The 21043-nt window shown below is 54.3% G+C and overlaps 1 long non-coding RNA gene across 1 annotated transcript; it reads left to right on the top strand.

Annotated features, from left to right (window-relative positions):
* The first annotated feature begins 22 nt into the window (after positions 1 to 22).
* Positions 23 to 3801, top strand: LOC106829072 (uncharacterized). The gene is made up of 3 exons (XR_001397514.2): positions 23 to 160; positions 2015 to 2124; positions 2529 to 3801. It is a non-coding gene; the product is annotated as an uncharacterized lncRNA (long non-coding RNA).
* Positions 3802 to 21043: the final 17242 nt, after the last annotated feature.

The raw sequence follows: 21043 nt of genomic DNA, 5'->3' as shown, positions 1-21043 counted from the left end.
GACTGGGGCGCACGCCACGGACATCGTCAGTCACCGAGGCTGGCGTTAGAGCAGAGATGAGAGACTAGAGGAGAAAGGAAACTCGCACCGAGCGGATGCCCACGCCGGAAAGGCTCTGGCTGACTCTCGCGGGGCAGGCATCTTGGTCCTCATTTTACAGGTGAGGAGTCCAAGGCTCAAAGGGGAACTAACAAGGTCGCAGGAAATAAGGAGAGAGTGGATTGGAGCCCAGATTGCAAACCTGGGCCAGCCTGCGCCAGAATTCGCGCTCTCCTGCCACTCCCCACTGCCCGCTGGCGGGGAGAGTCACCAGGGGCACCGTGGGCGGCTGAGCTGCCCTTGCGCCCTCTGTCTGCTCCGGCGGCAGCGTGACCCTTCCCGCCGCGCCGCGCCACCCCACGCGTGCTCGCCCCTCCCTTCGGAATGTCTCCTGCGCGCGCCTTTCCGCCCTGCAGTCCAGCTCCCCATCCACCTGCCAGTGCTCGAGGCTTTTCTGAGCTCTGTGCACAGCTCTCAGCATTTGGTCAGGTCACCCTCCTTCGGAAATTCTGTCCCACCAGCCAGCTCTTCAAGGCCCAAGGGCAGCTCCCCACCTACCTGGCTGCCGCAGCCCCCACCTGCCGCCCTTTCTCTGACCTCTGCGCCCCTGGCAAGCCTCCTGCGCTTCCATAGACCGTCAGTCACCTGCTTTAAAGAGCCTGCCAAAGGCGTTTGACACTTTAGAGCTTACAAAGCACCTTTAATATAATAAGATCCACCTTGTATTGATGTTTATTGCATGCTGAGGGCTTTAAATATGTTGTCTTGTTGAACCTGTAAAACAAAGTCCATGAAGCAGCTGCTGTTATTCTCCCTGTTTTACAGATGAGCAAACCAAAGCTTGGAGGAGTCCATTCATTTCTGAATCCAGCAGTTATTAAAGTACCTACTTTGTGCCAGGCCCTGGCTGGGCTCTGGGGAGACCACCATGAATAAGACGCAGACAGCTCCCCTTTGGGTGGGGAGACCCAAAACTAGTGTGGTGACTAGGGGGAGACCTGTCCTGATCTGAGGGTTCAGGGAGACTTCCCAGGGGAAGTGTGGTGCCAGCGAAGTCCTGACGGATAGAAGGAGGCCCAACATAAGGAGTCACACCCAACTGAACTTCAGCCGACAGAGGTGCATCCAGGGGGCAGGCAGGAGCCACAGCACGGGAGCCATGGGGCCCCGCCAGCTCTGCCGCACACCTACAGTGGGGCGGGCCCTCCATCCCCCCTCCCCCCTCCTCCCTCCTCCCTGGGCCTCTGTTTCTCCGTGTGGAAGTGGAGGACGTCTGCCCCTAGCTCACTTTCCCCTGACTCTCTGGAAAGGAGGCCAGGGAGGAAGAGCCCTCTCTCCCCCAATGTCTCGGTTCTTTTGGACAGGTCCACCTGCCAGAATGCCGAGGGGCCTATTTCTGCCAAAGCTGCAGGGACAGGCCTTGGGGCTGGGCATGGAGCCCTGGTGACCTCACTGCCGGAGCAGGTGCAGGCGGAGGAGGGGTGTGGAATGGTTTGTGACTGAAGGTCACAGCCACTGGACACAGGGCCTCCTCTCCCAAGGACTGGGTGCTGGAGCCCCAGGGACCAAAGCTGCCTCCGCGTGCTCCCTTTATCGCCGTGGGGGAGAGCTGGGGCTGGGCTGACAGCTGCCGGCAGGTGGATCTGTGTCCCAGTTCTCATTCCATCGGGTGCTAGCTGGGTGGCTGTGGGCAATTCACTTAAGCCACTGTCAGCCTCAGTTTCATCTTGAAAATGGAGATAATGACGATGTTTACCCTGACAGAGGCGATCGGGGATCCAATGAGATAAGATGTTTCAAATGCCGAGCGTGACAGACTTGCATGTTCCCTGCTGCTTCCACTGCTGCTGTTTTCGTCATTGTCTCCGAGGGCCGTGCAGGATCCCAGACCTGCTCGCAGCTCTGCCCTCACCTGCCGGGCCACCGAGGCAGGTTGCCTTGCTTCTCTAATCCTGTTTTCTTATTCCTGAGACAGGATTAGAAATGGCTGCAGCTGTGAGGAAGGGGCTGTAGAGGTCTTCAGGACGGGTTGGCAGGGACACTGCCACAAAGTCCTTTTGCTCCCTCTCTTGGGCCCTGCCTAAGGTGAGCGGCAGGGTGCTTTGAGGAACTTGAGACAAACCCCAGACCCACTATTCTTGCTGCCCCACCCTCATCTCCCCACCCCTCGGACCTGGTCACCAAAGTTGACTCCTAAGCTGCACCCTATCTCCTTTACACCTGGTTTTCCTCCTTCTCCCTTCTAAGTGTGTACAGCTTCTCATCCCTCTGATTACCCGCATCCTCCTTGCCCTGTTATGTTCACTATCTGGGGAAAAAGGGGGAAAGGGGAGGGAAGGTGAGCCCTGTCCCTTGTCCTGCCCTTGGCAGATCCAGATATTGATAATAACATCTGGCAGGCAGCAGGACCAGTCGCTGCCAAGAGCGGCATCTCCCCAGCCCTCGCCCTATGGTGATGTCACTGTTCTATGTTTCCACGGCAACCACAGGCTGGGACGATGGAGAAGAGGAGAGATGAGTAACCAGGAGAGAGCCAATGAGATGGGCCGGCAGCACCGGATGATCCATGGGGCCATGAGCAGGAGGGGAGCGGGAGGCCTACTCAGCATCTTCAGCTGTTCCCTGGACCCTCCCTGCCATCTGGACGCCTCCACTAGGGGATGTGCTGCTGGCACGGGGAGAGATGCAAGAGACAGAGGCCAAAGAAACTGAGCTGGAGGCTCCAGTGACCCAGGAATATGGAGACCCCCTTTCCCCCTTCAGGGCCTAAGTCTGTGACCTAATGCTGACCATCCCCACCCCACCCCACCCCCAGTACCTACAACTGGGAATTCTTCTCTTTGGCTGACAGTGCTGGTGGGCTGTCTGTCTCTGCCGTGGAATCAAGTCTTAGACAACCCTCTCTCCACACCCTCCATACCCTTCCTTGGTTCATGTATGTTCAGAAGGAGTATCTTTGGAAAGAGTCCTGGTTCTGAATCCCAAGCCTGCCATTTACTAGCTAGAGACGCAGAGCAAGTCCCTTCTGCCTTCTGAGTCTCCTTTCGCCCAAATGGATGAAGGCCGTGTACTTCTCAGGGTTGTCACGAGGATTAAAAGAGAGAACTTACAGAAAGCCTAACACACACTAATACTCAATGAACAGTGACTCCCTTCTCCCTTCTGGGTGTCCTCCCCAGGGCGGTTGTCCCAGAGGCACACAAGAATGAGCCTTCTCTCTTGAATCAATAGGAAACGGCCCACGTATATCTCCATCTCCTCCTCACTGAGGTCATCACGTGCCTGCAGACACTGCAGAGAAGTTTCCTCAGCTCTCCCTTTCTCTCTCTTTGTATAATCCATCCCTTCTATCAATCTTCACTGAGCACCTCCTACGCCCAGGCGCCCAGGCGCTGTGCGGGCTCAGTGGGGAGCCAGGGTGAACGGGAGGGCCTGCCTTCCCTGGACCTGTGGGGGGAGTGCAGTCACAGCGGGTGGAATGGAGCGTTCTTTCTGCCACCAGGAAATCGCTTCCTTATTCCCCAGGAGTTCTAGGTACTGTAGGGCTGAGAGAACAAATGTTGGCAAAGACAGAGGTTTACTCCACACCCGTTGCTTCTGAGAAACTGCTGCCTGGGGCAGGATGCTCTCTGGAAGAACAGTGGCTCTCCCTGCGCAGGGAGGAGAGGCGTGGGCAGCTCAGAGTGGAGGGGCAGTCACCTCTGCCTTCCCAGAAACCAGCGCCCTCACTCCTGCTACCGACAGAATAAAGTCCAAACTCTAGCCTTGTCCCGTCTGTTTCATTGGTCTCATGCATCGCTGAAATCCTGTTCCAGGAAGAGTGCCTGGCAGGTAGTAGGCAGGAATGAATATTGGACATTGAATGAATGAGTGTATTGAATGAATGAGTGAGTGAGTGACTCTATCTACCTTTCTAGCTTTAGGGGTTCAGAGTTAGACTTACTTGGGTTCCAGTCCTGCCCGGTGACTTACATACCAGCTGTGTGATCTCGAGCAAGTCACCATCTCTCTGGGTCTCGTTTTCTTCCTCTGCAAAAAGCACATTACGCTTCCCACCCAGCCAGCCTCCCAAGACTCTGGGAAGATAAGGTGGGATAAGCTTGGGAATGCAGTACAGAGGTTAATTGTTTCTCTTCCTTTCCTGGCTGTCCATGGCCCTCCACACCAGACCCACATCTCTTGCCCCAGCCCCAGGGCTCCCGGGCTCTGCCCCTGCCTGCCTCTCCAAGCTCTCCACCCTGTGGCCACTCTGCCCTTTCTGTACCTTGAAGAGGGGCCGTGTTTCTCTCTGGCCGTTTGCCTAGAATACTCTTCCTCCCTTGCCCCTCCTCTTTTAGTTAACTCCTATTCACTTTTTAGCTTTCCGTCCCTTCCTCCAGGAAGCCCCATCTTCCTATCTTAGCACTTTGTCCTGCTTTCACGTGGTCCATTTGTTTCGGAGTCTGTCCTTCCTGTTACACCGGAAGTCCTGCGAGAGCTCTCTGCCGTGTCCACAGAGCCTGGTAGAGGGCCTGGCACGGATTTGTGGGATGGACAGTCTCTGGAGCAAAGAAAGTCACTTCTCTTCAGTGTTTTCTCTGTTTGAAAATTCTGCCCGCCCCCCACCTCAACTGTCCTCCTGCCAAGTATCCTGTCTCTTTTTCACTCCATCTCGAGGGCCATGAGACTGGGCCATTTCTGCTGCGCCCTGGGGCCCACGTCCTCCCAGGTGAGCACTGCCCTGGGTGCATCAGTGAGGCCCGAGTCTCAACAGTAGCTTTCTTGGGGACAGGGCCGTTCCCAGGAGGTAATCAGACTGGATCCCAGACTCAGGGCTGCCCCTGGCGCCTTCCCCAAACTACTCCTCTCTCAAATGAAAAGTTTGCCTCTGCAAAAATACAAACAATACTGGATTAGGTAAAGTTGAATTAGAAAAGTAAACTTAATGCTTATAAAACAGCACCTCACCTGAGGTCTGTGGCGTGTTCACGTGTCATGTGACCTGCCACCAAACGATGGTTCAATGGTCGTTTCCCAGAGTGTGCTTCATTCAGGAGCAGCCTGTTCAAGATTCTGGAAAGATTCGGGCAGCTCTGGGAGCCTGATGAGCCAGGCTGGTGTGGACAGGTGACCACTGTGTGTCCTTAGGTGAGGAGAGTTGGCAAGCCATGGCAGGAGGGCTGGCAGGAAGTAGACCTTGGCCTCAGGAGTCTGGGGCCAGGTGTGTTCCAGGAAGCAGGTGCAGAGCCAAGGCTGTCAGCCTGGCATGGGCTTTTTTGGGGACCTGGGATCTTGGGGCTGGCTGGGAGTTGGTGGGGGGCAGCCTCTCTGGGCTCTGTAGTAAACAGAGACGCTAGATAGGAAAAGGAAGGAGCCATTTGCGGAGGGTCTGGGTGGGCTGAGGGGTGACCAGGACCGGAGCCTATGGCGAGAGATTTCCCCTTCAACAGGTGGGAAGTGGGAAGACCAGGAGATTTGAAGGATGGGATCAGGGTCAGGGGAGGATGATGGCAGATGAGTAATGGGGTTGTCCAGTGCAAGGGTAAGAGGAGCCCAGGGTGGCATCTGGAGCCAAGGGCTGGCTCCTGCCCAGTCACCCTCTCCGCTGGGTGAAGCAGCGTATGAGCTGCGGGCAGCAAGGGGGAGCAGGTGGAGAGACCGCGGGCAGGGCAGTTGGGGGACATGACACCAGCCGTGTGAACTTGGCCAGCCAGTCCCTCTGCCTGTTTCCTCCGCTGTGTGATGGGATTGTACTGTCTACCTTTCAGGGCTGTTGGGAGGAACAAGGGAGATAGTGGGTGTAGAGAAGCATTGTATGCTGTAAAGTGTGGTGCGGAAAATGATCGCTAATGATCGATGAGCACTCATCGAGTGCAGGCACTGGACGTAGCAGCTTTCTTTCAACTCTAGTTATCTGACCATAACTCGGTGATGCTCCCATCCCCAATTTACAGAGGAGAGCCAGGATTTGGACCCAGGGAGACCGGCTCTAGATCTTCTGCGGCATACTGCTGTTCCACATTGCCTTTCCCTGTCGTAGTCTTCGCCCTGCCTTGCTCCGTGACCTTGGGCCAGTCTCTTCCCTTCGGTGTCCCCAGCTCCATGGTAGCGGGTTCACCAGATGATCCCACTAATCCTTTAAGCATTGGCAACTGGTAGTTCAGGAAAGGAACTTCCAAGTGGGGAAGAGGGTGAGGTGGGCCAGAATAGGGAGAGGACAAATGTTTCCAGTGTCCCTGCCCCAACACTGCCCCCTCCACAGTGGGGGGCTGGCAGGCTACCCTTTGCCCTACAAGCTGTGGGGCCAAGGGAACAGGTGATGCTCAGCCCCAGCCTGAAATACTCACTGTCACTGAGGGTCACTGAGGTCTGAGTGCCAGGACTGCATGCCAACAGGCAGGCAGGGCCCATCTGCCTTGGCTAGCAGACCCCAGAGGGCTGCAGGGCCATGGGCTGCCTGAGCCACACCTCTTAGTTTCCGCCCGCCCATTTTGGGCCACCATCCCCTGACTCAGAGTCAGTTTATCTGGGCACTAGGCCTGATCTGGGGCCTGGGGATGTGGCTATTTCTAGATGTCCTCCCTCTCTCCTTGGCCTGGGCCTCCAGCCAGCTTAGGGGACAGACACACACACATTCCCTCTCTCTCCTTTATTACTCACTGAACTTGACTGCCACTGGCTTGGTGCCTGACCCCATGCTGGGTGCTGACTACCAACAGATGACCAGACTTGGTCCCTGCTCTTATAGAGAGGTGAATGTGTCTGTGGACTGTGACAATACAGAAAGGCTATCACTATCTCAGAGGGCTGTCAACGACCACGGCAGACCAGGGAGGGAGCTGCTCACTCTGCCAGGAGGGTCAGGAAAGGCTTCACACAGGAGGTGCCCTTTGGGCTGGGTCTTGAAGGATACGTAGGAGAGTGCCAGATGTGGGGAGAGGAACTGGGAAGGCAGGGGAAGAAGAGGTAGGTAAGGAAGGATGAGATTTTCCTGATGATTGATCTGGGATGAGGGCAGAGGACAAAAGTGGCAAGTGATGAAACTGGGAAGACGGTTTAGGGCCAGAGACGAAAAGACCTTGCCCATCATCGAGGAGGCTGCCCTTTGTTCTGAAGACAACAGAGAGTCACTGAGGGCTTGGGGCAGGGGAGCGCCCTGATCTCACCCGCATCATGGGAAGAGTTCTCCGGCTGTTGTGTGGACGCTGGACTGGAGACCGGTTAGGAGGCTGCGGCTGCTGTCCCGGGCTTCTCACCCCTGCTGCAGCCAGCCGGAAGGGAAAAGGCGGGGGACACACCTCTCCCAATTAAAGGCATGACCTGGCAACTGTGCACATCTCTTTCTTGGCCAGAAATTAGGCTCCTGACCATGTCTAGCTGTAAGCGAGACTGGGAAACACGGACGTTATTCTGGACTGCCTGTTGGTCTAGAAAAAGGAGAGAATGGTTATCAGGGGACTGGAGGTCTCTGACAGGGTGGTTAAAGTCTCTCTCTGAAATCAGATCTCCTGAGTTTAAGCGCCACCTTATGGCTTACCAGCCATGTGGGCAGGTCACTTACCCTCTCTGGGCCTCAGCTGCCTCCTCTGAGGGTACAGTGAGCCAACACACCGGGTCTCAGAGCAGAGCCTGGCACATCGCGGGGCCCAGAGCTGGCTTTCGTTTCTGAGAGATGGGGGTGCTCGGGGGCAGGTGCAGCCTGAGTCCCCTGGCAGAGCTGAGGCACCCACAGGGGCTGACGCATGGCTGGGGCAGCCGGGACCGTTCCGCCCCCATCCCTCAAACCAGTGGTTGGCTGAGGCAGAGGGTGCTGGGAGCAGGTCATGGGAATCCTGGGAAAAGAAAGGTCCATTTTGGAGGGAATTCAAGAATAGATGGCCCAGCGGGCCAGCCCGGTGGCACAGCAGTTAAGTTCGCATGTTCCACTTTGGCGGCCCAGGGTTTGCCGGTTCGGATCCTGGGTGTGGACATGGAACCGCTTGGCAAGCCATGTTGTGGCAGGCGTCCCACCTATAAAGTAGAGGAAGATGGGCACAGATGTTAGCTCAGGGCCAGTCTTCCTCAGCAAAAAGAGGAGGATTGACAGTATATGTTAGCTCAGGGCTAATCTTCCTCAAAAAAAAAAAAAAAGAAAGAAAAGAAAAAAAAGAAGACTAGATGGCCCAAGAAAAGATAGGCGTGGGCCCAGGAGTTTCAGAGGAAGCCCAGCCGGAGCCCCGCCCTCTTGCAGGATAGCAGCTCTCCCAGGACCAGCAGGAGGTGGTTAGTTTTGAGTCAAGGGCCCCGGAAGCAGGGCTCAGACTCATAGCTGCTGGTGACCCCAGACCCCCAACCACCACTGGCCCCTCTCTGGACCTGGGGATCCCCATCTGGAAGCTGGGGCTCATTATCCCTGCCCTCCTGCCCCGTGACTGTGAAGAGGTCGGTCCTGGCTCTGGAGGTGGGTTGCACCTGCGGGGCGGAGCCCTGGGAGGGATGGGTCACGCCCACGACAGGGCGCCCCCTCCTGGGAAGGGGGAGCATCGCAGCTCGTCCTGCTGAGCCGCTTGCCCCTCCTACCTTCTCCCTCCTCTGGCCTGCGCTCCGTTTCCCAGGCGACTGGCTGTAAAACAGGGTGAGATAGGAGAGCTGATGTGGGAAGGAGAGGAAGTGAGCCCAGGAGGATTGGGGCGGGAGGGAGGAGCGGGGGAGACACAGCAACGTCAGGGAAAAGGCAGAGTGGTAAGATTGAGGGCTCGTGGGCAGGGAAAACGAGGAGCTTAAAGTGAGCGGGGAGGGGTCTAGAGTCAGCTTTGGGGGGACCCCTTCTGCCCATCTTCAGGCCCAGATGCAGAGCTTGCCGAGGGCAGGCGCGGTGCCCTCTTCCTCCCTCTGCCGCCTTCCCAGGGCGCCACCTGGGCCCCCACAAAACAGTTGGGCTGTCAGAGGTCGTTGGTTGAACTCCAGGCTCAGCCTCCTGCCGCGGCAGTCACGAAGCCCCCCACCAGGCCCTGCTTCCGGGGAGATCTGAAAGGCAGCCTTGGGCGGGGAGGCCCAGCTGGGCGGCAGGAGACTGGGTCCCAGGCGAGCCTCCCGTGTTGCCTTGCTCTGTGATCGGGGACAAACCACTTGTCTCCTGACGTGGTTTCCCCATCTGAGTAACGGGAGCCGGGGGCCCTGGTTTGAGAGCTGTTTTACACCAGAGATCTGTCTTCCAACAAATTCTTGGGTGGAAATCCAGGAGATGAAACAAACAAAAGGGAGCTGTACCGGTGGAAGCCGGGACCTACCTATGTGGGGCGAGGCACTTGTAAAGAGGGCCGAAATGGATCTCTGGGCCTCAGCAGGCCTGGCTGGCACACCCCTGCCTGGGCAGGAGTGGTGGGGGGTGTGGGTGCCCAAGCAGCTGTGGCAAAGAGCAGGCAGCGCCCTCCCCAGGTTACCCTCCCATCCCTGGGAGCCGGCCCTACCCAAGAAAATATGGTGGTCTCACCCCAAGCCCCTGGGTCCCTCAGGAGCCAGGGCCTCTGGGTTAGCAGGGTTTGGAGTCCTGAGTAGGAGGATGAGGAAAGGAGAAATGAGGGGGAACACGAGATTGGGAGTCAAGAGGCACTTGATGCCACTGGGCTAAGTGATCTGCTCGGCTTCCCCATCTGCACAATAAGGGATGGATGTGATGATGTCCTCAAACCCTTTCTCATCTGTGGCTGGAGGAAAGACGGGGTGGAGAGGGGGTGGAGATTGTGTTGTAGGTGCTGAGTTTCTTGAGAGAGATGGAATCCTGCTGGAAGTTCAGAGGCAGTGATGGTGGGCACAGCATCAGAGGCATGGAGGGCGTCGGGGCAGGTGGGGCGGAACTGGCAGGAAGACTTCTTTTGAGCCTGGGCTCTGAGGCTAAGTTGGTGTGTGTTGTCTCCTCTCAGGGCCACACTTTCCTCATTTGTCTAAGGGGACCAGATGCTCTCAGTCTAGGAGTCAGTGACTGTGTCTGGGGCAGGGGTCTGGTGCTGGCCCTGGGCCTGGGTCCCATTGTGCAGAGTCACTGGCTCTCACGGCCGGGGGAAACCTGAGAGTTGTAGGATGTGAGCGCTGAAGGGAAATTAGGGACCATTACATTCAACAGTTTGGGTTTACAGATGGGGAAACAGAGGCAAGAGGGGTGCCCAGTTGTCCAGGGTCCCAGAAGAGCTTGTGGGCGGAGTCAGGATCAGAACTAGGCCTCCTGACCACCATTTCAGCTTCTCCTCACAGGGAGCCCTGACTGGGAAGTGCAGGGAGTGGCCTTGTCTGGGAAGTGGGGAGACTGACCCCTCCCTGACCTTTGGGTGCGGGCGGGGGAGGATGGAGATGACCCCTGTGGAGGGTGTGGTGCCAGTGTGTGCCTGGCCAGCGTCACTTACCCTTCCTCTCCTCCCTCTGCCTGTCCTGCGCTCTCCCCGGGGTTGGTGATCTCGGAGGTCTCCAATTGCCCTTCCCATCGTCCCACGGGGTGGGATCAGGGTGCAGTGGGCACTGGGACTTTGCAGAGACAGAGGGGTCCTGGGCTGGGTGACACAGGGAGGAACCGAAGACTGAGGTTTCTCCCTGGGTCTGGGGTAGGGATGGGGTAGGTTTGCTTTGTAATTTATGGAATTCCTACAGAGACCAGCATTCTGGTCCCCAAGCCCAGAGGAAGAGACATCCCAGACACGCACATGCACGCACACACATAGAAGCCACACGACCTCACACACACACCACACACATACACATGTATCCTCCACTCTTGACTGGTTACATAACTGGTGGGGCCCAGTGCGAAGTGAAAATGTAGGCCCCCTGTTCAAAAATTCTGAAGAAGTTCAAGATGGTGACAGCTGAGCATTAACCAAGAGCGAGGCCCTTCTGAGCGTAGGGCCCTGTTCAGCTGCATGTGTCTCATACCAACGAAGCTGGTCGCATCCCCAGTACATTCAAACCATTCCCTTGGGGACCCACAGTCCCACACACCATCCTGCTAGAGCCACATGCTTACCCAGAGACAGGCACTCACACCCCTAGACCCACCCCCACTGAGAGCACACACTGCCCTCCCCTGAGGAGCACACAGCCATACCAGCCCCTGTGCTGCTGGAGCCTCACGTGAGCCAGAGCCCCTCCCAGCGGGGTGGGTCTAGCCGCCCCCACCAGGGTGGCCACAGTGCCCTTGCACTCACCCCTCGTCTGGGCTGCCATGCTCTCTTCTACTCTCCTGCTCCACACAGCTCCTCCCCACACATACCAGCCTGCCTGCTGGTTTGGGGGTGGATGATAGAGGAGAGGGCAATGCCAGCCCCTCTGCCCACTCCTTGTGCCAGCCTGCAGGGGCGGTGCTGAGAGTGAGATGCCAATCATAATGATAATCATACCTAACACTTGTCGAACACTTACCATGTGCCAGGTGCTGTTCTGGCACTTTATAGATACTGACGTATTTCATCCTCACAACCCTATGAAGTAGGGACTGTTACTTGTCCCCATTTTACAGATAAGGAAACTGAGACACAGGAAGGCTGATTCACTTGTCTGAGATCACACAGCTAGTAAGGGAGCGGGATTTGAACCCAGGCCATCTGCTCCACAGAGCCTGCTCTGTCAGTTGTTGCGATCATTCGGTACCAGGAGCGTGTCAGGCACAGTGGACCCAGTGGTTCCCGAGCCTGCGCCTGAGAGCTCAGGACCTCTTGTGAAATGAAGAGAAAGATGATTTTGACTCAGCATCACCTTGACTGGGATCATGGACGACCCCGGGAGCCCCAGCGTAGCCACTAGACTGCAGAAACAGATGACTTTCTTATATTACAATCTCAATATTTGGAAGATGTCTGAGCGAGAGACGTATTCCTTTTAAACTTTTTACAAACAAAAATGTCAACTATATCACTGAGGCGTTTTCACTGATAACAAGGAGCATGGCTGCGTAATGGGCAGTCCACATGGTGGCCTGTTATCTAGAGGAGTTTCTCCCTAGCAGGAATGAAAGAAAACCCACCCTACCTAGTGAGTCCTGGGCATCCCTCTGGCCTCACGTGTGACCTCCTTCAATATCATAGACTTTCGGGAGCCTGTCCCACTCGCTGTGGCCCCTGAGGCCCTGTCTCTGTCTTGTGACCCTGCCCCTCCAACCTGCTGGCCATGACTCATTGGTCCAGGAATTCTACCTGATCCAAAAGGGCCAATCCAATCCTTTGTCTGCAGAATGTGGATGGCATGTCAGCTGGCTCCAGCTGGTCCCTGTCCTGGGGACAGGTAAACTTGTTGACTGCAAAGCAGCTGCTGTTTGCACAAAAGGAAAGAAGGAAGCTGTGGACAGGGGAAGAGAAGAATGAAGTGGAGATGAAGACACAGGGAGCAGGAGGGAGCTGCGGGCGCTCCCGCTGATGGCCACCGTGGCTGCTCCTCCCCCACACCCATCCTTAGCACTCCCGCTTTCCTTTCAGTTACCCTGAGAAGCTGCTGTCACTTGTAGTCCCATAGCCTTATTTAAGGCACTTAAACTGGAAGATGTCAAAGAAAATGGAGTACCACAAAACTCTTGAAGGTGTTGGTTTCATTGTCCTTGTTGAAAATGACAGACCCCAAAGCCACAAAGCTACTTGTGTCCCGGGAGTGTCCTCAGTGGAAGCATGAGGTCACCTGTCTCTCTGTCCTGAAGATATTTCCCATAGTGGAGATGGCCTCCCCCCCAAGAAAATAGCTTGGAAAAGGACTTTATTAAACTTGGATCTGTGCAGTGGTGTGCTGGCAAAGGTCTGACTGCTGGCTCTTCAGAAATCCCAAGGAATACGTGATATATGTACATATGTTTATTATAAATTTTACTGATATAAAGGATGTGTAGCCCAAATTTTACTGATAACAACACAATGTATGAACTCTTGATGGTAAGTCCCAGGCGGTCAATTGATTCTCACAGAATGCTTCTGTTAATTTTTGATAAACTCTTGTAACTGTAGTTAACCTATGGTTGCAATTCAACCAAAATTTGAAATGGAGTTGCATTCCAGTCTATTAACTCTTTTCCCAATAAATTTATTGTCATTAAATCTGATATATCATCTACCGTTACACTCTTTCTCACTCTGCTATAAATATATTTGTTAAACTGAGGCCTTTCCCAGCTTCAGCACTTCAGTCTAGTCTGCACTGTTAGCATTTTGTCCATCACTTTTCTTAGTCTGGAAAGTCATAAAGGGGCCGGCCCTGTGGCCAAACGATTAAGTTCACGCGCTCTACTTCGGTGGCCCAGAGTTTTGCAGGTTCCGATCCTGGGCGCGGACATGGCACCGCTCATCAGGCCATGCTGAGGCGGCGTCCCACAGAGCAGAGCCAGAAGGTCCTACAACTAGAATATACAACTATGTCCTGGGGGGCTTTGGGGAGAAGAAGAAGAAGAAAGAAAAGAAGACAGGCAACAGATGTTAGCTCAGGTGCCAATCTTTAAAAAAAAAAAACAAAGAAAGTCAACAAAACAATAAATCAAGTCTTGGTTTGTGGTGTTTGCCCGTTCCTGTGTTGTAAATACTCCCACCCTGGCTGATTTCAAGTCACCAATGTAATTATCACCGAACACAGAGTGGGGAGGAGCTGTCAGAAGCCCACGTGATGTCAGCGTTCCACTATCCAGACACGATAGTTGTAGACAACCTCAAGAGAATAGATAATAGTGAAATGTAGTAAAATCACCAGGAAGTGATGAGTTTTGAGTATTATCTTTATTTTCATATATTTTATTTAATTGCAAATTTATACAATTTAATTTTTAATAATGACTGTTCCACAACTGGTTTGCAAAATTCCTGAAACATTAGCCACAGGCTCTTGCCAGCTGGGGTGAGCCCAGCTCTGGCGCACTGCTGGGCTTGTCTCCACCCAAAGGCATCCCGGGGACATCGTCAACAGAGGAGTCCCCAGGCCTGGAGAGACTGTGGTGAAGCCTTTTGCCCCTGGAAGATTTGAGCTGGTTTATGCCTTGGAGCAGAGGAAGAAACTTGAAGCAATGACTGTCAAATTCAAGGGCAGCACACATCAACATGGCCAGTTTGACATGGCCATTTTGGTTCCTCCACATTAAAATGGGAGATTGTTGTTTTTATTAATAAGTGCACAACAGACTTCCCTGGCCCTTGGCCCCAGCCCCTTCTGCACCCCACTCTGTGTCTGAGACTCCCCCTACTCATCACGGTGAGTAGTTCCCTGTTTTCACCCCAGAGGAGCAGACTTTCTTGTTAGATTTTTCCATCCCCGTGACAACTTGCTTGTCCTCTTTCCCAGGGAAAGACAGAACTTTCACTAAGGTCATTGATATCCTTGCACAAGCCAATGTCACAGGAAAAACGGTTTAAATTTAAAAGAGTGCAATGCCTGTTATACTCCTCTTCATCCTTTAAAACCCTACTCACACGACCCCTCCCTTCTGATTTCTCCCCTTCCAACAGTGCTATTGTATGACTTGTCCATATTCCTGTCATTACTTGTTCAAACAAGAGTGTGAATGTTTGTTTACTAATCAGTGCCCTTGACTAGGCTGTAAATTTTCCTTCAAGGACAAGGACTGTGTCTGTCTTGTATGCTATCGTGTGGCCAGTGGCCAGTGCAGGGTCTGGCACCCCATGTATTCTCCATAAATATGTCAAATTTAAAAACCTGAATATATATTTAATGCCATGTGGCCTCCTGTCCTCGGAGATGATTTTGACCCAGTCCCTCCCTCAAGAAAGCTCTCCTTGGGGCCCCTTGCACTTCCTCTTTATTTCCCTAAACACATAGTTCCCACTTGGACCCCTGAATGTCAGAGCCAGAGGGGTCCTGAGGTCATTTGGTCACATCAACTTGTGCAGATGGGGAAACTGAGGCCCAAGGAAGGGCAGGGACTTGTTTAAGCTCACACGACTCATAAATAGGATGGAAACCAAGCCTTATGCCTCCCAGATTAGGATTCATCCTTTTGCTGTTTTTTTTTTTTTTTCCTGAGGAAGATTGGCCCTGAGCTAACATCTGTGCCAGTCTTCCTCTCTTTTGTATGCAGGATGCCACCACAGCATGGCTTGATGAGCAGTGTATAGGTCTCCTCCGGGATCCAAACCGGTGAACCCCAGCAGGGTAAGCAGAGCACATGACCTTAACCACTACGCCAGCTGTCCGACCCCAGGGTTCATCCTATTAACTCCCTTCTTAGAGACAGGGAAACAGGCCTAGAGAGAGGAAGGTGAGCACAGACTCACATAGCAGGTGAGGGGCAGAACCAGAGTCCTGGGAACCAGGGAATTCTCCTGGCCCGCGCAGATCTCCTCGGGACCTTCCCCTTCGTCTGGGGCCTGGAAATGAGTCTTGTGGGCGCCTCCTCCGAGCGCTCAGGGCCAGGGGTCAAGACAGTGGGCTGGTTCGGCGGGTCCCGGTCTTGGAGCCGATGGAGGCGTGCGCCCGTCTGTCCACCAGAGGGCAGCACAGAGCTGGGAGAGCTGGCCTCCCGCTGTCTCCGTCCCGGGACTGTTCATCCGCTCTCGGGCCAGACGGGGAAACCGAGGCCTCGGGAAAGGACAGGGACTTGCCGAGGTCACCGTGAGAGCCAGAGCCAAGGCCGACACTTGACCTGCGCCCCTGGACGCCAATCAGGAGCGTTCGCTGCGCGGCTGAAGGGGGCGGGGCGGGGCTGCTCCATCCCTTCCCAGCCGGCAAAGCGTTGCACCTGCCCCTGGACACTGACCAGTGCTGAGCCACGCCCTGCCGGTCCCCGCTGCTCCGTCCGGGGCCCCACCCTCCCCGCCGCCCTCCTGTCATCCGCACGGGTCTTTGTGGTTTGGGAAACACCGTCACACTCTCTGTGACCTGCTTCGTCTGCGTGGAGAGGGCGGGCCTGGGGTTAGACAGTCCCGCTCCAGCCAGACCAGCCACTCAGCCTCGGACCTCTGTTTGTGCCTCAGTTTCCTTATCTGTAAAGCAGACATTAGAGGAGTTTTCTCACAGGGCTGTTGAGAGGATTAAATGAGATGGCACAGCACGCCCTGGGGAGCTGTCTGTCAGGACTGAAACCTGTGCCAGCGTCCTGGGGGCCATGAAACGCCCTGCTGCTTACAGGCAACAGAACTGAGGCTCCGAGAGGCCAGGCCGTGAGCAACAACAAGGAAACTTTCTAGCTGAGCGCCAGCTATGACTGCTGGGCCATGACTCAGGGTGTGCGAAGCGGAACTTTCTTTTCCTTCAGTGCTGGCTTTTATCTAAGCTGGGGTGGGAGATGAATTTGTGCAGAGCTAAGGCGTGGGAGGCCTGTGTGTTTCCCAGCCAGGGGTCCTCCTGGGTCACCTCAGTGACACCGTTGTCCTTTTTGCTTTGAATGGCCCTTCTGGGGCCCACATGGCTCTCCATGTGTGGGTTACACTGGAGGAGGGCACTAGAGTCGTTCTGCTGGGTTGGGGGTCACACTGTGGTTTGGGGTCATTCTGGTCAGTCCCCCTCTGGGCTCTGGCTGCCATCTGCGGGGCCCTCTCAGGGCCTGTGATGTCTCTGCCCTCACCACTCGCTCCATCCTTCTGTTCCTTCCCGCCTGGGGAGGCCTCTGGTCTGCTGAACAGCCCACCTGCTTGTACCGGGTGGGGCACAAGTAGGAAAAGGGCAAAACACCAGGAGAGAAACAAGCACATCGATGACCTCAATACCTATTTCAGGAGTATCTCTTGTGGACCAAGCACTGCTCTAGGCCCGGGGGTGGCAGCTATGAGCAAGTGGACAGAGGCCTCCTCTCCAGGGAGCTGGAGGGGGCAGACAGTGATGGTCATACAGACTGCCGTTTATGGAGCCCTACTATGTGCCAGGCCCTGTGTCAGCTCATTCACTCCTTCCAACAACATAACGACATAAGTGCTGCTATTACACCTATTTCAGAGGTGAGGAAATAGAGGCACAGAGAGGGTCAGTAACTTACCCAAGCTGGTAGATAATTGGGGCGAGATTCTGACCTGGGCAGACTGAAAACTAAACAAGGTCATGGAGTAGAGAAGGGACGGCTATGCATCCAGCTGGGGAGGATGCTTACAGTGTTTCCTCGATGAGGAGGTGCCTCTGAGCCGAGACCTGCCTGATGATAAGAAGCAGCTGTGCCGAGATCTGGGGGTGAGCACTGCAGGCAGAGAGAACAGCAAGTGCAAAGGCCCTGAGATGGGAAAGAGCTTGACTTGTGAAGGGCTGGAAAGAAAGCCACTGTGGCGAGGAGGGTGGGAATGAAGGAGAGAGAGGCAGAGGGACCGAAAGGTGGGGTGGAGGGGCCCATATTGGCAAGATAAAACTCTGTAATGGGTGTGCAACCATCTAGGCCTCTTCCCTTGAGCCAGGCAGGGCCAAGCCCTATGCCCATAAACCCCAAGAGGTCATTATCTCTTCACCCCACGGCAGCTGGGTCACCCGCTGCTGCGGCCTCTTCTAACCTCTTATTGGTCCTGGGACCCTGAAGACCATCCAGCTTCTGGGGTAAAGGGGCCAAGGGTGGGCTGGGGTGAAGGGCCTGGGCCCAGAGAAGTCTTTTTGCTGATGGGGTTCCAGGTGGGAGGTGCTAACCTTTGAGTGAGAGGCCCTGGGGACTGGCCCAGTGGTGGCAAAGCCATTTTGATTGGAGTCATTAAGATCGCCCAACCTTGATGGCCTGGACCTTAGCCAAGCTGTCCCACTGGCTCCCCTCCACTTCCTGGCCTGACCTCCCACTCCCCTCCGAGGCCACTAATTAGCCCTCCTCTTCTGCCCCCGTCAGGGAAGCAGCTCCTTCCAGAGACCAGGCACATCTCCTACACCTCCCGCCTCCCCAGGTCCTGGGGCTTCCGCTGGGGCCGGAGCAACCAAATTTCCCCATTTCCCAGGGCCTCCTTGGAATATGCAACAGATTAATTTCTTCCAGTCTTCTTCCTCCCTCCCTCCCTCCCTCCCTTCTCATCCATTCATTCATCTCATTCATACGCTTTGGGCATTCATCATTTGGCATCTGCCAAGCACTGGGGGCACAGAGGGGGTAGGACAGACGCTGAGGTCAAGGAGTGTATTATCCTGTGTGAGAACCAGGATGCGTGTGGTGGCAGGTAAACCTGGGAGTCATCCAGGAGGAGGTGATGTTCACGAATTGCCAAAGGCAGGAGGAGAGAGATTGAAGGACTCTTTCTGGAAACTGCCAGTTGTCCAGACAATGGTGAGAGGAGGGGCAGAGGTCAGATGGCGCAGGGCCTTGTGGACCGTGTTGGGGAGTTGGGTCTTTATTCCCTGGGCAGTGTGGAACCACCAAAAGTCCTAAACAAGGGTGTGATCAGATTTTCTTTTAAAAAGATCATTCTGGCACCTAAGAAGAAATACAAATAATAAACATATGAAAAATATAAATAATAATACATATATATATATTACAAAAATAAAAATACGTGTGAAAAAAGTTCAACTTCACTAGTAATCAAACAAATTAAAACAAAAGTAATTTTTTGGTTATTATCAAAAAGTGTGGTTTGCAATATCAAAACTTTGGAAATGACTAATCCACACACATCAGGCTTGTGCCCTTGTCCTCCCAGGTACTTGGGGGGGTGTGTTGGGGTCCTCTGAGCCACATGGTCGACAGGGGGCACGTTCAAAAGGAGTTGATTTTATTTGATGATGAGTGACTTTTTTTTTTTTTTGAGGAAGTTTAGCCCTGAGCTAACTACTGCCAATCTTCCTCTTTTTGCTGAGGAAGACTGGCCCTGAGCTAACATCCATGCCCATCTTCCTCTATTTTATACGTGGGACGCCTGCACAGCATGGCTTTTTGCCAAGTGGTGCCATGTCCACACCCAGGATCCAAACCCGTGGACCCTGGGCCAGCGAGAAGCGGAACGTGCGAACTTAACTGCTGCGCCACCGGGCCGGCCCACGGACAGTTTAATAAGCAGACAGACAACACACTAGTGAACAGAATCAGGTAATTTCCGATAGTGACAAATGTCACAAAGAACGCACAGTGATGCGAGTGGAGGGCTAATTTAGCCTGAGTGGTCCAGGAGCCTTGCTGAGAAGGTGACTTCCGAGGGGCGACATCCACGGACAAAGCCACTCTCAACGCTGTTAAGAAAGCATTTTAGTGGCAAGGAAAAATGCTCATGGTAGATGTTACACGGAAAAGTCGGGAACAAAACGATTTATGTAGTGTGAGTCCGGATTGTTTTTTAAAAAGCGTTTAAGTGTTAAAATAGATTAGAATAAGCTACATTAAAACATGTTGAGGGTGGGAATCCACAGGTGATTTTTTACTTTTTTCAAGCATTCCTCTATTTTCCCAATTTCCTGAAATTCACATGCTCAACCTGTGCAATATCCTGTCAGAGGCCAATCTGGGAGGTGGGGTCCTGTGGTGACCCAGACAGATGAGGCCCCTGCTTTCCTGGAACAGGTATGATTTTGTAAGTGGGAGAAATGAAACCCAGAGTAAAGGAGTAAAAAGATTTTTTTGTTGTTGAGGAAGATTGGCCCTGACCTAATACCTGTTGCCAATCTTCCTCTTTTTGCTTAAGGAAGATTGTTGCTAAGCTAACATCTGTGCCAATCTTCCTCTGTTTTGTATGTGGGACACCAGCACAGCATGGCTTGATGAGCAGTGTGTAGGTCCACGCCCGGGATCTGACCTGCAAACCCCAGGCCATGAAAGCAGAGTGTGCGAACTTAACCATTCCGCCACCAGGCAGGCCCTGTGAAGTATTTTTTAAAAAGACGAATAAAATTGCTCTGGTAGGTGCGCCAAGGAACCAGCTGGAAGCTTGGGGTCCAGGGAGCAGGCTGTCGCAGCAGCTGGGCAGACTAGGGTGTGGGACAGGGCTCACTTGAGGGGGAGCAGAAAGCCAGGGAACACCTCTCCATACCCATGTGTGCACTTGGGGAGTCCCTTCCCCTGTTCTGGCCTCAGTTTCCCCATCTGTTAAGTGAGAGGAGACGCTCGACGTGGTTTTTTGTGTGTTTGTCTTCAATAAGTCCCCGTTTCCCTCTCTCCCAGCTCCTGGCAGCCGCCCTTCGACTTCTGTCTCTCTGAATGTGACTTCTCCGGGCACCTCACGGAAGTGGATCATACAGTATTTGTCCTTTTGTGTCTAGCTTATTTCCCTCAGCGCAATGTCCTTAAGGTTCGTCCATGGTGTAGCCTGTATGGGAACTGTCTTCCTTTTTTAAGACTGAATAATATTCCACGGTACATATAGACATTAGGTGGTTTGAGCTTCCTTTAGCTCCAGCATTGCAGGATTCTCAGTGCCGACTCTGTCCTCCCATGGGGCCGACAGCTGCCTGGGGGGATGGGGACCCTGGATCCAGACAGGCTCTCCCTCCTGCCTGTGTCACCAGGCACCCTTCTCTGAACCCTGCGGCCTGGGGAGGCCCTTGGAAATGAAAGGCTTTGGCTAAATACTCACTGCCCTCTCTCTGGGGCTTCAGCAGCCAGGTCAGGGCCTGGGGCAGGGCAGGGGTGGGGGAGCTAATGATGGCCTTCTGGGGCCTCAGTCTCCCTGAGGCCTGTCCTGATTATAGGGAGCCCTGTGCTTCCTCTCCCTGGGGCCCGGGCCTGGCCTCGAAGCAGCCTCTGCAGGCCCAGCTGTCCTGGAGCAGCTGCAGAGAGAGGTGGGCTGAGGAATTTGGGGTAGCAGTTGCCAAAATGCATTGGCTTTAGGGTCTGGAACAGCAGACACCACTGGCTGTGAAGCCAATGGGCTCACACATGGTTCTCATCTGGTGATAACTAGTAATAACGGCCACTGTGGCTTCAAGTTTTAATACGTTATTCACGTGCCAAGTACTGGACACGAATGATCTCATTTCATCTCACACGGTCCTAGGAGGTTGGTATTGTTACCCCATTTTCCAGAGGAGCAAGCTGAGGCTTGGAGAGCCTTGGCTGGGACCACGCAGCTGGGAAGTGGCCCGGCTGGAATTGGGCCCCTCTGTCCTGAAGCCTGATCTCTTATCCACTGGTTCTGCGACTGGATGGGACCTCCTCTGGTGAGCTTCTTGGTGGAGGGCAGATGAGGAGGCCGAGGGC

This window comes from Equus asinus, chromosome 5 (genome assembly GCF_041296235.1).
Source record: "Equus asinus isolate D_3611 breed Donkey chromosome 5, EquAss-T2T_v2, whole genome shotgun sequence".
Taxonomy (NCBI): domain Eukaryota; kingdom Metazoa; phylum Chordata; class Mammalia; order Perissodactyla; family Equidae; genus Equus; species Equus asinus.
This window is presented reverse-complemented; position numbering and strand designations above follow the sequence as displayed.